A 13,392-nucleotide genomic window follows, 5' to 3' on the forward strand; every position below is an offset into this window, starting at 1 on the left:
AGTCCCTGCCTGGTTTTGGGATGAGGGTTATGATGGCTTCATAGAATGTGTTCGGTAGTGAGCTTTCTCTTTCAATTTCATTGAAGAGTTGGAGGAGAATTGGTGTGCGCTCTGCTTTGAAGGCCTTGTAAAATTCCGCTGTAAAACCATCTGGGCCTGGACTTTTCTTGGCTGGGAGGTCTCTTATTGCTGTTTCTATTTCAATGCTTGATATGGGCCTGTTAAGATAGTTTAACTCATCTTGCTTTAGTTTTGGCATGTCAATATTTGCTAGGAAGAGGTCCATTTCTGTCAAGTTCTCAAACTTATTAGCATAAAGTTTTGAGAAGTATTCCCTTATAATGTTCTGAATCTTGGTTGTTTCCATGGTGATGTTTCCATTCTCATCTCTGAGTTTATTAATTTCGGTGTGTTCTCTTCTTTTTCTGATAAGATTTGCTAAGGGTCTGTCAATTTTGTTAAGTTTTTCGAAGAACCAACTCTTTGTTTTGTTGATTCTTTCTATAGTTTTTTTGGATTCTAATTCATTTAATTCTGATTTAATTTTGATTATTTCTTTCCGTCTACTGGATTGGGGTTTATCTTGCTGCTCTTTTTCAAGGAGGTTTAGATGCGTCATTAAATTGCTAGTTTCAGATCTCTCCAATTTGTTGATGTAGGAGCTCAGAGCTATAAACTTGCCTCTGAGTACTGCCTTTGCTGTGTCCCAGAGGAGCTGGTAATTTGTGTGTTCATTTTTGTTGAATAGCATGAACATTTGAATTTCCTTTCTAATCTCTTCCATGACCCACTCATGATTCAGCAGTGTGTTGTTCAGCCTCCATGTGATACTGGACTTTCTTTGGTGGCTTTTGGTGTTGAGTTCTAGTTTTATTCCCTTGTGGTCAGAGAGAATGAAAGGTATAACTTCAATGTTTCTGAATTTAGACAAGTTTGCTTTGTGGCCTAAAATGTGGTCTATTTTAGAAAATGTTCCATGTGCTGCTGAGAAAAACGTGTATTCTGATGCTGCTGGGTGAAATGTTCGGTAAATGTCTGTTAAGTCTAGTTGATCTATGCAGCTGTTTAGATCTGTGGTTTCTCTGTTGAGTTTTTGCCGAGTTGATCTATCTAGTGGGGAGAGTGGTGTGTTAAAATTCCCAACTATTAATGTCTTTGGATCTATATGGGATTTGAGGGAAAGTAGTGTTTCTTTGATAAATTTGGGTACTCCATTGTTTGGTGAATAGATATTTAGAATTGTAATATCCTCCTGAGGGAGAGATCCTTTAATTAGTATGTAGTGACCTTCTTTATCTCTTTTCACGAATTTTAATTTGAAGTCTATTTTTATCTGATATTAGGATTGCAACTCCCGCCTGTTTATGCGGTCCGTTTGCTTGGTAGATTTTGTTCCAGCCTTTAACATTGAAAATGTGTTTGTTTTTACGGGCAAGATGTGACTCCTGCAGGCAGCAGATAGAAGGGTCTTGTTTTTTAATCCAACTAGACAGTCTATGTCGCTTAATTGGAGAGTTCAGTCCGTTAACATTAAGAGATAGCACTGAGACGTATTTGGGAGTTCCTGCCATGTTATCTACCTTTTTGGGGGCTGCGAAAACTGGGTTCTTCCTATGGTTCTTGGATTCTCAGTTTGGGTGCAGTTTCTTGGCCTTTATTGCGGTCTTGTTGGTTTTCTATGTGTAGGACATCTTTAAGAATCTTTTGTAGGCCTGGTTTGGTGGAGATGTATTGTTCCACTTTTTCTTTGCTATGGAAGGTTTTTATTTGGCCTTTAGTTATGAAGGAGAGTTTAGCTGGGTACAGTATTCTTGGTTGATAGTTGTTTGTTTTTAGGGCATGGCATACATCGTTCCAGGCTCTTCTTGCTTTGATTGTCTCTGCTGAGAAATCTGAGGTGATTCTAATTGGTTTCCCTTTATAAGTGATTACCTTTTTCTCTCTGACAGCTTTAAGGATCTTTTCCTTGTTCTGAGTTGATCCTGTGTGGATTACAATGTGGCGGTGGGATGTCCTATTCTGGTCTGGTCTATTTGGGGTTCTAAAGGCTTCTTGTATCTGGACAGGCCTATCTTTTTGCATGTTTGGGAAGTTCTCTGTAGGATCCTGTTAAACAAATTTCCTAGACCATTAACTTCTGTTTCTAGGTGCTCCTCTACACCCATTATCCTTAGATTAGGCCTTCTGATGGTGTCTTCCAGGTGTTGGATAGATCTATCATATTTCTTGGACTTGTCTTGGATGGTTGTATGTTCTTTCTCTATAATATCTAGGCTGTCTTCAATCCCTGAGATTCGATCTTCTGCATGGTCTAACCTGCTGTCAAGACTCTCTACTTTGTTTTTTATCTCTTTTCCTTCTAGTTGGTCAGCTTTGATGGCTTCAAGTTCTTTGTTGAAGCTCTGTTTTAGGTCTTGTATGAATTTCTTTACTTCCTTAATTTGGTGTTCAGTGTTTGTCCTCAAATCACTTAGTTGATTGGTTATGGTTTCTTTGGGCTCCCATTCCTTCTGTTGGGTTCCATTCAGCATTCCCTTTGTGGTCTCCCTGACTTCCTTCAGCTCTTTGTTAATGGATTCCATGAATGCCTTTAGTGATCTTTGTGTGTTCTCTACCTGGTCTCTCAATTCCTGTATTACTCTTTGATTAGCTTCCTCCCGTTCATGGGATTCCTGCAGATCTCTTTGAGTGTTCTCAGCCTGCTCACGCCATTCCTCCCTTTCTCTTTGAGTATTCTCAAGTTGTTCACGCAAATCCTGTATCAGTTTTTGAGTAGCTTCCTCACGCTTATGATATTCCTGTATAAACTTCTGGGATGCCTCCTCTCTCTCCCTGTCACGCTCATACAGAGTCCTTTGTACATTGTCAAACTTTTCATTTATCATGTTTGCCAGCAGTGTTTGTAGTGCTGTTTGGGAACTCTCCTCTGGATTATTCATTATCTGTTCTAACCCCTGATTATCAAGATTGGGAATTGAGATACCCGAATTTGCCATTTTTCTTGTGTTTTTCCGGCTTACTCTGCCCATTTGAGATGAAGATAGCACCAGTTTTGTGCTAGAACACTATCTTAAGGCAACCATCAACCAAAGTTTGCATTTGTACAGTCAATAGTCTACAGATACAATCTAGTTCAACAGATACATCTATTCGACATCAAACAACTATATGTTAAAGGACTTCGAACCGCAGAGAAGAATTTGGAAAACCAGAAATTATTAGGGTTAGGGAGAGATGTGGGTAAAAAATAGGAATAGATTGGTGTTGGGAGGCACAGGGAGAGTTAACTATGTCCTAATCACAGTGCAGGAAATAGGTTGGGTAGGATGCAAGAAGAGAGAGAGAGAGAAAGAAGAAAGGGAAAGGGGAATGAAAAGAGACCAGAAAAAAAATAGAAATGTAAAAATTAATGTTATTTTAGAGATTAAAAGACCATCTATTTATAGGGGAATATGAATATGTTGAGAGAAAGGGAGGGACATAGAGGAGATGTGGAAAACTTTAAAAAAATGCTTAAAATATTATATAGGTATAAAGAGGTAGTACTGCTATTAATGAATTTAAGTCTCAGAGGTTTTGAATTGAGTAATAAGATTGTGGGTTAAGTGTGTACACAATGGGGGGTAGGGTCTACTGGTTAACTATGGGTTTATCTGAGGATGTGCAGGACAAGAGTTAAGTCACATAAAGAAGAACAAAGAGGAAAAGATGGAAAGGATAGGAAAGTGAGAAGAAAAGATCAGAAGTTCAGTAGAGCTAGACAAAAAACAAAAAGATAATTAAGAATGAAAGAAAAAGAGAAAGAAGACAAGAAAAGAAAGGAAAACACACATTCACATATTCCTAAAATAAAAATTATAAGAAGAGAAAAGAAAAAAAAGAAAAGTTAATGGAAAACAATTATTTTTTCAGAAGAGGCAAAAATTAAAGATTAATAAAAGTTTTAGAAAAGCAAAAAAAAATTTTTTATATATATAAGGTAACAAAAAACGAAGAAAAAAAAAACAAAACAAAAAAAAAGAAAAAAAGAAAAGAAGAAGAAGAAGAAGAAAAAAAAAAGGTCTTTGATTTTTTTTTTTTTTGGGGGGGAGAGGGGTGGGAAGAGTCCTGTATCTCCCTTTTGTCTGTAACCAGAGTGTGGTTGGAGTCTCTGGTCAGCTTGAGGTCCTGTGGCTTGATTGGTTTCTTAAGTCAGTTTGTTGGAACAGGCAGAAAAATGCTCTGCTTTACCCAAGATTTTGAGATTCCCCCTCCCAGGTTAGTTTACTGGGAGGGTGATCTGCTTTGAGAATCACAAAAAAGGGGGATGGAGTCATGGGGCTAGGTTCTGGGTACAGTTGAGGCCTTTCAACAAACAGTAGCTTTTCCCTGGGGCTATTTTGTGAAAAAAACTCACAGCACCCAGCCTGGAGCCATTCTCAGGGTTTCTGTTTTTCAATTGATTGTGGTGGCTGCTAGAGGGAGGGGCAGCCTCTGGCTCTGGTTACCTGGTGAGGAGAGCCACTCCGATGGCTGGCGCCTGAGCTGGGTGACTTTTCCCTGGATGGAACTGAGTCTGTGAGGTCACTTCGCCGTTAAGTTCTTGTGACCTGCTAAATGACTCGTTTTATTCCAAGGCCTGAGCTGGAGCTAGCCGCTCCTCTGAGTTTTGTCGGTATCCAAGATGGAGATCACCGGTGCTGGGGGGGGGGGAGGGGTGGCCTTCCCTCCTCTGCTCCCTGGGAAGGAGTGAGGAAGTGGGGCTACTCACGCCGAGTCTTGGATCCTGGGTCGTCTCTGGTCTGCAAAGTGCAGGATGAAGTTGTCCGCTCCTTGTCGGTTCTTGCTGGTGTTGAGTAGAATCCGCTCGTCCGCTGCGTCTGGCTCCTTCATCCCGGACTCTCTGTGTGAGTGCTCAGGTATGGCCGCGGCTGTGGTCGCTGCTGCGACCCTGCCGCCGCAGCAGCAGCTGCTGGCAGACGCTCAGATGTGTCTGCTTGGCTTCCCCTCTCTTGGCTAACTCTCTGTCCTGTGATGGCACACTTGGTGTGATTCTCTGGCTTGGGACTGTTCACTGGAACTCTGAAACTGTTTTCTATGCAAGAGCTTGTTCAGATTCCAGCTTCTCCTCCGCCATCTTCCCGGAACCGATCAATTTCCTACCAATTCTTGTGTTTGGAACACAGAGTTTCATGGGAAATTGTGAAGACTCAGGGTCTGTGTTGGAGGGGCAAAATGATGCAGGATCTGGCCTCAAGATTATCTGAGGACTGTGTTTGTGTATGTGGAAAGCTCTTGGATGCAGGGCTAGAGAGGGAACATGTTTTCTCTCCCTATCTCAAAGCACATGTTACAGACTCCTGGGAGCTGAGGCTGTAGCTCTTCTTCTTACTTAAGCAGAGTCGAACAACTAGTCAAGCATTTTCCTGAGTATGGGGAAGTGGGTTGAGCTTGCTCTAAAATAGTTTAGATAAAAATATACAAAGACATTGACTCATAGTTTAAGCAAAATTGTATCTGTTGAAATTCTTTGTGTAAATGTCTCCTGACTAAATCTTGGCAAAGATAATGCTTGCTTGTCTTTAAATACCCACCAGCAATAAAGCACAGCATGCAGTGGCAATTGCTGTTTGCACTCTGCATCCCTTTGTCATAGTGATTTCGTGACCCTTACCCAGGGACTCCAACGCCTTAGATATTGACAGGAAGTTTGGATGAGGAATCAAATATCCCTATAATTTTCTCATATTTTTACTATGTTCCACAGCAATATTAAATGCAATGGAACATAATAGTCCCAGGCAAAGATACCTATTTTGATGGGTCCACTTATACTTAGAATGTCGGAAATAGTCCTTTCCTCGGTTTTGTTTCTTCAATAAACAGCTGGGCTTGCTAATTAATGGGCACTTGGTATTTTCAGAAAAGAGAGAATTCCATTCTCCGTTTGGAGTCTCAATATTCACAAAGTTTATAAAGGTCTGTTTTTTAGTAAGTTATTCATGGAAGACTCTGGATAGTATACAGTATACTGGGTAGAATCTAGATATTGATCTAGGAAATTTATCTCACATATTCTACTTCATATGGAAACACATTTGTGATATGTCATTCAGAATATTTGAAGGAAAATTTGAATTGATTGATTTTGAACTCTAATTTGGCATACCTCTATATATATTGTCATCGAAAGATGGCTTCTCATTATAAGGCAGTGAGTATTTTGAAGTACTTATGCCTAACACAAAGCTTGTATACTTTCAACGATACTGAGAGATATTGTGAATGCTTTTGTTCTTGCTATTTTTGTTCATAACATGTCTTTCATGGGGTTTTACTCTAGGTTTGGAGGCTGTCCTTTCCTCTTCAGGTCAAGGCCTGAGCTCTTCCAATTGAGCCACAGGGCCACTTTCGGGTATTCGGTTTTGGTGGTTATTTGGAGATAGAGTCTCATGGACTTTCCTGCCCAGGCTGGCTTTGAATTACGAATCTCAGATATCAGATTTCTGAGTTGCTAGGATTACAGGCAAGAGCCACAAGCACTTGGCTTTTCTTACTCTTTGAAAATATAGTACCACGTAGTAAATTTGAAATTATGCTGAAGTATTTGAACAACACTGAACAAATTTTGAATAATTTCCAAAGACAATATTTGCATTGAAGTTTTCATTCCAACTTTCATGTCGCTTCCACCTGAAGAGCAAACTCAGATATCAGGAAGGGAAATGAAAAATTTCAGAAATGTGTAGAACAAAATTAATGTAGGAAGTTCTTTTAAATTGAACTGGATTCATTCATGGAATAAGATTTTTTTACAAGGCAGTGTTTTTCACTTTTAAAGAGATTTACCTCTAAAAGTATGATATCATTTGTGTCTTTTTATAAGGTTACACACAGATTCTACAGCCTATTTCCTATATACACAGTAAAATATTTTTCAACTAATATTCGATTTTAGAAGACAATTATTTGTAAACATTTACTTTTACTCACAGCTAGAAAAAAATTACTATTTCATAACTTTTACTATCTCTCACTAACTCGACATTCATCCTTCAATCCTCCTTAAGAAACTCTGAAGTAATGCCTGATGGTATGGTAAGATTTGGATAAATGACATGATAGTGGTAAGGGCTTCTTCATATGAGTACATGTCTTCAATAGACAATGGAGAATTTTGAGGAGTCTTTTGAGAGAGTGTTTTACCGCCCTAGAAGCATCCTGATTGAGGCCTAATATATAATGTCCAAATTTCTGATTTCCTATTCAGATGCATACTGGTATTAAAGGAATTAAAAGTGCACAGGCAATGAGTGTACCAATGAAACCTAGATGATGGGTAGGCATGGGAAAATAGATATATGCAGTAGGATATTTTTATATGTGAGTTAAGAAGGGTAAGAATTCCACCCAGAGTTCAATTCTACGGAACCACAACACAGTTCTCAGGAAGTCTAAAAGGAAAAACAGGGCATGCTGCGGGTCTTTCTTCACTTTTGAAATTTTTTCTTTCTGGGAGCCATTCATGTACCATAATGTAATGTGGTATTAAATAAACTGAGTAAACTTGACAAAGAAATTATGATAGAGTGTAGCCCCATTCCAAAGGCACACTGGAAGCAAGGGAAAACAGCATTTGATATACCTGCTTGATGTATGTCTTTCTTTCTCAGTGGTAAGGTTACATGCTCTGCTTGATGAGTATAATTTATATTGGCACATATCTAATAGGTTATTTTCAATCTTGTAACATGTACTAGTTTATGTTCTTCATTTCTCTCTCAGATCTAAATAACATACATTGTCTCCTGTTTCTATAAAATTCAGTGGTTTGACTTCTGACAAATTAATTTTCCTATAATCTTTAATTAGTGTAAGTCAAAGCAATTACACACTGAAGACATTGTCTACCTATGGAACTGCAATAGAACTCTCAATAAGAGCCTCAGTATTCCCTCACTTTCCTCATATTTTTACTGTAAATCTTAAGTCAGGGCTTGTTAAGTCATACTTCCTAGCTGTTAATCAAGTTGCAAAAACGTGGTATATTTTCGGTAAATGACATGATACCAGTAAAGGCATCTTCATAGGTCTACTGGGCCACTGCGGGTGATTGAGAATTTTGCAGAATAATTGTCAGTTGTTTAATGTTGCTTTCCATAATCTAGAAATGTCCTACAAACTTCACTCATCAGAATCTAAAATGCTCAAATGTTTTTCTGTATGAGACATTGGTTGCATAGAATCAAGCTGACCTTTCTGTCAATTTGGCTGTGTGTCCTTACAATATTCACCAATGAGTTCCATGGAATCAAAGTAATGAGGATATATTAATTTCGATGGAACCAAATTCTAATGAGGAAGGCATAGGTAAGCTTCATTTGTAGCACAAGTCCAAAATAGCATATACCTTTTAGACCTTTATTATGCTGGATGTACTATCTCTCTGATGGTGTATGTAATCAACAATTCTTAGTAACATGGAAATGTAAATAGGTTAAAGTAGTATAAAGGATTTAAATTGCAGGAGTTACTTGAATTGAAGGAGGAACAACAAAATGAGGGAACACATGCTGGGACTGAGGTTGAGCATGGTTGGGGTTTTGGACTGGGAAGACCAATGGAATAGAACCGAAGACCCAGAAATGAACCCAGAGACTTATAATGAGCTAATGTTCAATAAGGGAGCCAAAAACATAGATTGGAAGACAGTCTATTCAGTAAACGGTGCTGTAAAAAATACTTAAAGACCTGTAGAAAACTATAATTGGACTCATGTACCATCCTTCGTCAAAACAAAGTGGATCAAAGATCTGAAAACAAAGCAGAAACCTTGGAAACATTATAGGAAGGAATAGAAGAAATTCTTGGGCTTGTTAGCACACATCGAAATTGTTTAATAGGAACCCAGAAACAAAACAAATCAAATAGTGTTTGGACAAGTGCGATTGCATGAATCTGCAGAGCTTCTGCATGGCAAAGGACATAGCTAGTAAGATCAATAGAAAGTCCACAGGCTGGGAGAAAATATTGACTAGCTGTACAACAGACATAGGTCTCATATCTGTAATATACTTAAAATTCAAAAAATAAAATCCTCCACAAAAAACTCACGAAGAAACAACTTCCCTATCAACAACTGGGCTAAAGGTTAAAGGGAGACTTCTCTGAAGAAGAAATAAGAATATTCATTAGACATATGAAGAAATGCTCAACTTCTCTGGCCATAAAATAATTGTAAATCAAAAAATATTGACTCCACCTTATCCCAGTTATAATAGCTATAATAAAGATGGGCTGGGAAAGTGGCTCAGTGGTTGAGAGCGCTTACCTTGCAAGCTTGAGGCCCTGGGTCCGTTTCCTCAGCACCATATAAGCAGAAAAAAAGCCAAAAGTGGTGTTATGTCTCAAAGGTAGCACGCTAGACTTGAGCTGAAGAGCTGAGGGACAGCCCCGGTGCCCAGAGTTCAGGACCAATGACTGCTCCTCCCCTTCCCCCCAAAAAAGAAATGAAAAAGAATAGCTACAATAAAGAAATCTGGTAATGACTGATGCTTAGGCGGGGATGTGGCCAAAAAGGAACCCTACTGTACTCTTGTTGGGAATGTAAAATTTGTTCAAACATTCTGGAAAACAGTATACAGGTTCCTCAAAAGATTATGCATAGAGTTCTCCTGTGAGTCAGCAATCCTACTGTTGGGCATTTAAATACGTGATTAGTAACACGGCCTTTGTAAAGGTACCAACACAACTATATTTATCGCAGAATTACTCACAATAACTAAGATATAGAACCAAACTATATGCCCCTCAGTAGATGAGTAGATCAACAAGTGAAAGTGTAAAATTGACCGATAAGTAGTGCCTTACTCATGTAACCGTAATCCCTCTGTTCAGCACCTTTACAGTAAAACAATTGTTTTTTTAATTTGTTTTGTTTTTTTAAAAAAAACACATGTTGAATATTTTAAGATTGTGATATTTTAAAATCCCTGTTGGTCCTAGAAATACATAAAATTATACTATAAATAAATACATAAATACATAAAAATTATACTATTATACTATAAATCACAAATTTTAGGAATTATTCACAGCCTGTTTCAGCACTTGGAAAATTGCCCCATCCAACACAAAACCCCTCCAGAAAGAAATGTTGTACAAAGCAAAATTGCTGAGAACTTTGTTTAGTTAAATATGATCCCACTTTCAACAATATTTGCAAGTTACTTGCGCTCATTTTCTTGTCCCTTGAATGAATTACCACCAATATTAGTGTTGATAAACTACCCCTTTCCTTGGTTGGACATTGCAATGTAATTGAAGAATAGTCCTTAATTTTTGTTTTGGTTTTGCTTCTGGGCTTGTGTTTTTCTTTTTGCCTTAGAGCTTTTCTATTTAGAATCCTCTTGTATGCTTCTTATTTCATGACGTTTGTCTTCTCATTTCAAATCAGAATGTATTTGACAACAATTTCAGGATGTGATTGAGTCCTTCTAGATACCAATAAATATGAGATCAACATTAAGGTTTGACTACAGTTTAATTGCTTTTCACTTTTCTGCCTACATCAATCAAATTCTATACTTGAGAATGGGGGAAAAAAAGATGATAGTTCTTTAACACATGTTTTAGCATTGAGCTGAAGGCCCTGTCTTAGGTTGACCCGAATGGCACCCCCTCTTACCCATCTCTGGCTGCAGTTCCTCTCCGTGGAAATTTATTTACTTGGAGCTTGATCTTATGTAACTGGCTGGCTAAACTCATAAGACTTTACAGTGCACATATAATGCAAGAAGGCATAGAAAAACCATCAATGAAAGCATTCCCATGACAAGCAATATCATTAGAAGTCCTTTAACATTTAGTCAGGGATGGGATAGCAGTCTTTGCCACTTCAGAGTCCAGAGGTGGGGCTTGTTCTAATCTGGCTATTTGCCTGTGGGGTTGAAAAAGGTCTGAAGACAAGTTATAAATGAGGGGTCACACAAATAAAATCAAACCTGGCATAACAACGTACTCACTGTAAAGTTCGCAGAGTGGGGACTTGTTTTTAAAGATAATACTGACTCATATAATGGTTCTAGTTTTTGTTCTACCTTGTCATCAACACAGCCTTGAAAGTGTAGAGCCTGTGTAGTATTATGAGCAAGCTGATTAACATAATGGACAGTGTGTACATTCTGTGTTAGTGCCATAGCAGCTGAGGCTGTGAAGGCAGCTAACGAACTAAAGGCAAAAATACCAGCTATAATTAGCCCAACAAATAGATGAGGGCGCATTAATTATTTCAATTGTCTTAGCTCCTGATTACCAGAATCTTCATATCAAGTTTTAGACATGTTTACAGGAAGCATAACAAAAGGTGGTTGTTTAACAATAAATATGGATTCAGTAAAGCCGCTATACAAGCAATTAGTAAAAGAACAATTAGATCAGGTAACATTAAAATAATTAGCTCCTACAGAAATTTCAACGGTCCATACATAATGACATAGGGTGGTGATCAAAATGAAGGTCAGGTCACCAGGTCAAAGGGACAGCTTCTCTTGTGGTGCTATTGATGATTTCTGCATTGCCAGTGCTGATCACTGCTCAGGTCACCCGTTGAGGTTGATGCAGATTCCGTAGGGCCATTGCCGGGATGCTGAGGGTCAGGACAGCCAACAACTGGAGTATCCCCATCTGCAATTGTTAAAGAACACAAGTGCTTCTCAAGAGCTAGTTGCCCTTGGGGATGGTTAGTAGTTATCTTTTTAGCTTTCCCTCCTTTAAACATAAGCCTCAACACCATAGCCATTTTCTTTCCTTCTTGGTTACTTTATATTTGGGCATCCTGTATAAAGGAAATGGGTAAAAACTTAAGATTCCTGGCAGGGATCCAAATGGAGGCTGTCTCCACTACGGAAAAATGCATCCAAATACCCTGTCCATGATAACTAAGGGGTCAGGTCCTCTCCATTGTTGTGTCAGGAGATCTTTCCACCTGACTTTCACTTGAGGCTTAGGGTTTAGCTGTCCCCAGTGCTTCTGATCTGGATTCAGTTGCCCCTTTTGAAAAATGTAAAATGTTAATGGTAAACAAAGTTATCTGTAACTGTATATGGGGCTAACTCTCCCTTTTTGTCTTAATAATTGCTCCTTAAGAAATTGATTTCTTTTTTTAATTGCTTGGCCTTGGGGATTATAGGGAATTCCTGTAGTGTGATTAATATGCCATTTGTCAAAAAAAAAAACTCTGACATTGCTTTTCTAACAAATCAGGGTCCATTATCAGTTTTATGTTGTGCTGGTAGACCCAAGGTGGCAAAGCATTGAAGAAAATGTGCTGGTGAATGTTTAGTTCTTTCTCCTGTATGTGTTGTGGCCAAACATGCTCCTGAGTAGGTATCTATAGAGACAAAGATATATTTAAACTTACAAAAGGTTAGGAAATGAGTAACATCCATTTGCCAGAGGATGTTAGGATTAAGGCCTCTGGGATTTACCCCTGGTGGTTGTAACGGTGGTAATGCTTGTGGGCCAGTAGCTAACTAGTCCACTCAATTATTACCTAGGGATAAAAACCCAGGAACTTTTCAATGCCCTTTCAAATGTTGAATATGAATAGGGGCTCCTTGCTCTTCTAATAGGCCCTTAAGGGTAACCATAAGAAGGGAAATAGGATTTTCATCCAGCTTAATATATGCCTGGGGAATATGAGGGAGCAAGGTAATCATATATATAGGCTATCAGAATACAAATTAAAGGGCTTTTGAATGTCCTGAAGGGCCATAATTATGGTGGGCGTTTCTTTATATTGTGCTGACACTTGACAAGGTTGAAATTTTTGTTGGCTTGGGGTTTTTTGTTGTTCCTCAAAGGCTGCAAACATAGAGCCTGCTTTACCTCTGTCAGTTGCAGGTTGAGCCTGCCGGATATTCTCCACCCACACTCTGCATTCCTCCTTAAAGAAGGGGCAACACTTGATAAATTGAGAACTGGTGAGGACGGCTTTGGCCACATCCAGCCAGACCTTAGGGACACATGGGTGATAAGCAATGTCTTGTAATAGGGTCTGGGCCCAAGGAAAGTTTGCCACTGCCTTTGGAGCTCTTTAAGATCCTTAGCTTCTGATGGATAACATTCCAAAGGTCTGTAAGCTCCTGGTGCCAGATTGACCGAATATGCTTAGGGAAGCAAATCCTGTGGCCCAGGGTCTGGTCTCCCAGGTGGCCCTTCCTTTACAGAGTAGGACTTCACACAGATTACTTCCCCAGTCCTTGGTCCCTCCGTGGAAGGTCCGTAAGGGTCTGGGTCTCACAGCTCCCTCTGTAGGGTCACATAGGGCACTTTACCTCCCCCCCAATCGTGGGAATAGGGTGGGGGCCTAGGACCATCAGGGCACCCGAGTCAGGGGGGGTAACTTTCACC

Source organism: Dipodomys spectabilis, unplaced genomic scaffold (genome assembly GCF_019054845.1).
Source record: "Dipodomys spectabilis isolate Male_0828 unplaced genomic scaffold, ASM1905484v1 ptg000352l, whole genome shotgun sequence".
NCBI lineage: Eukaryota > Metazoa > Chordata > Mammalia > Rodentia > Heteromyidae > Dipodomys > Dipodomys spectabilis.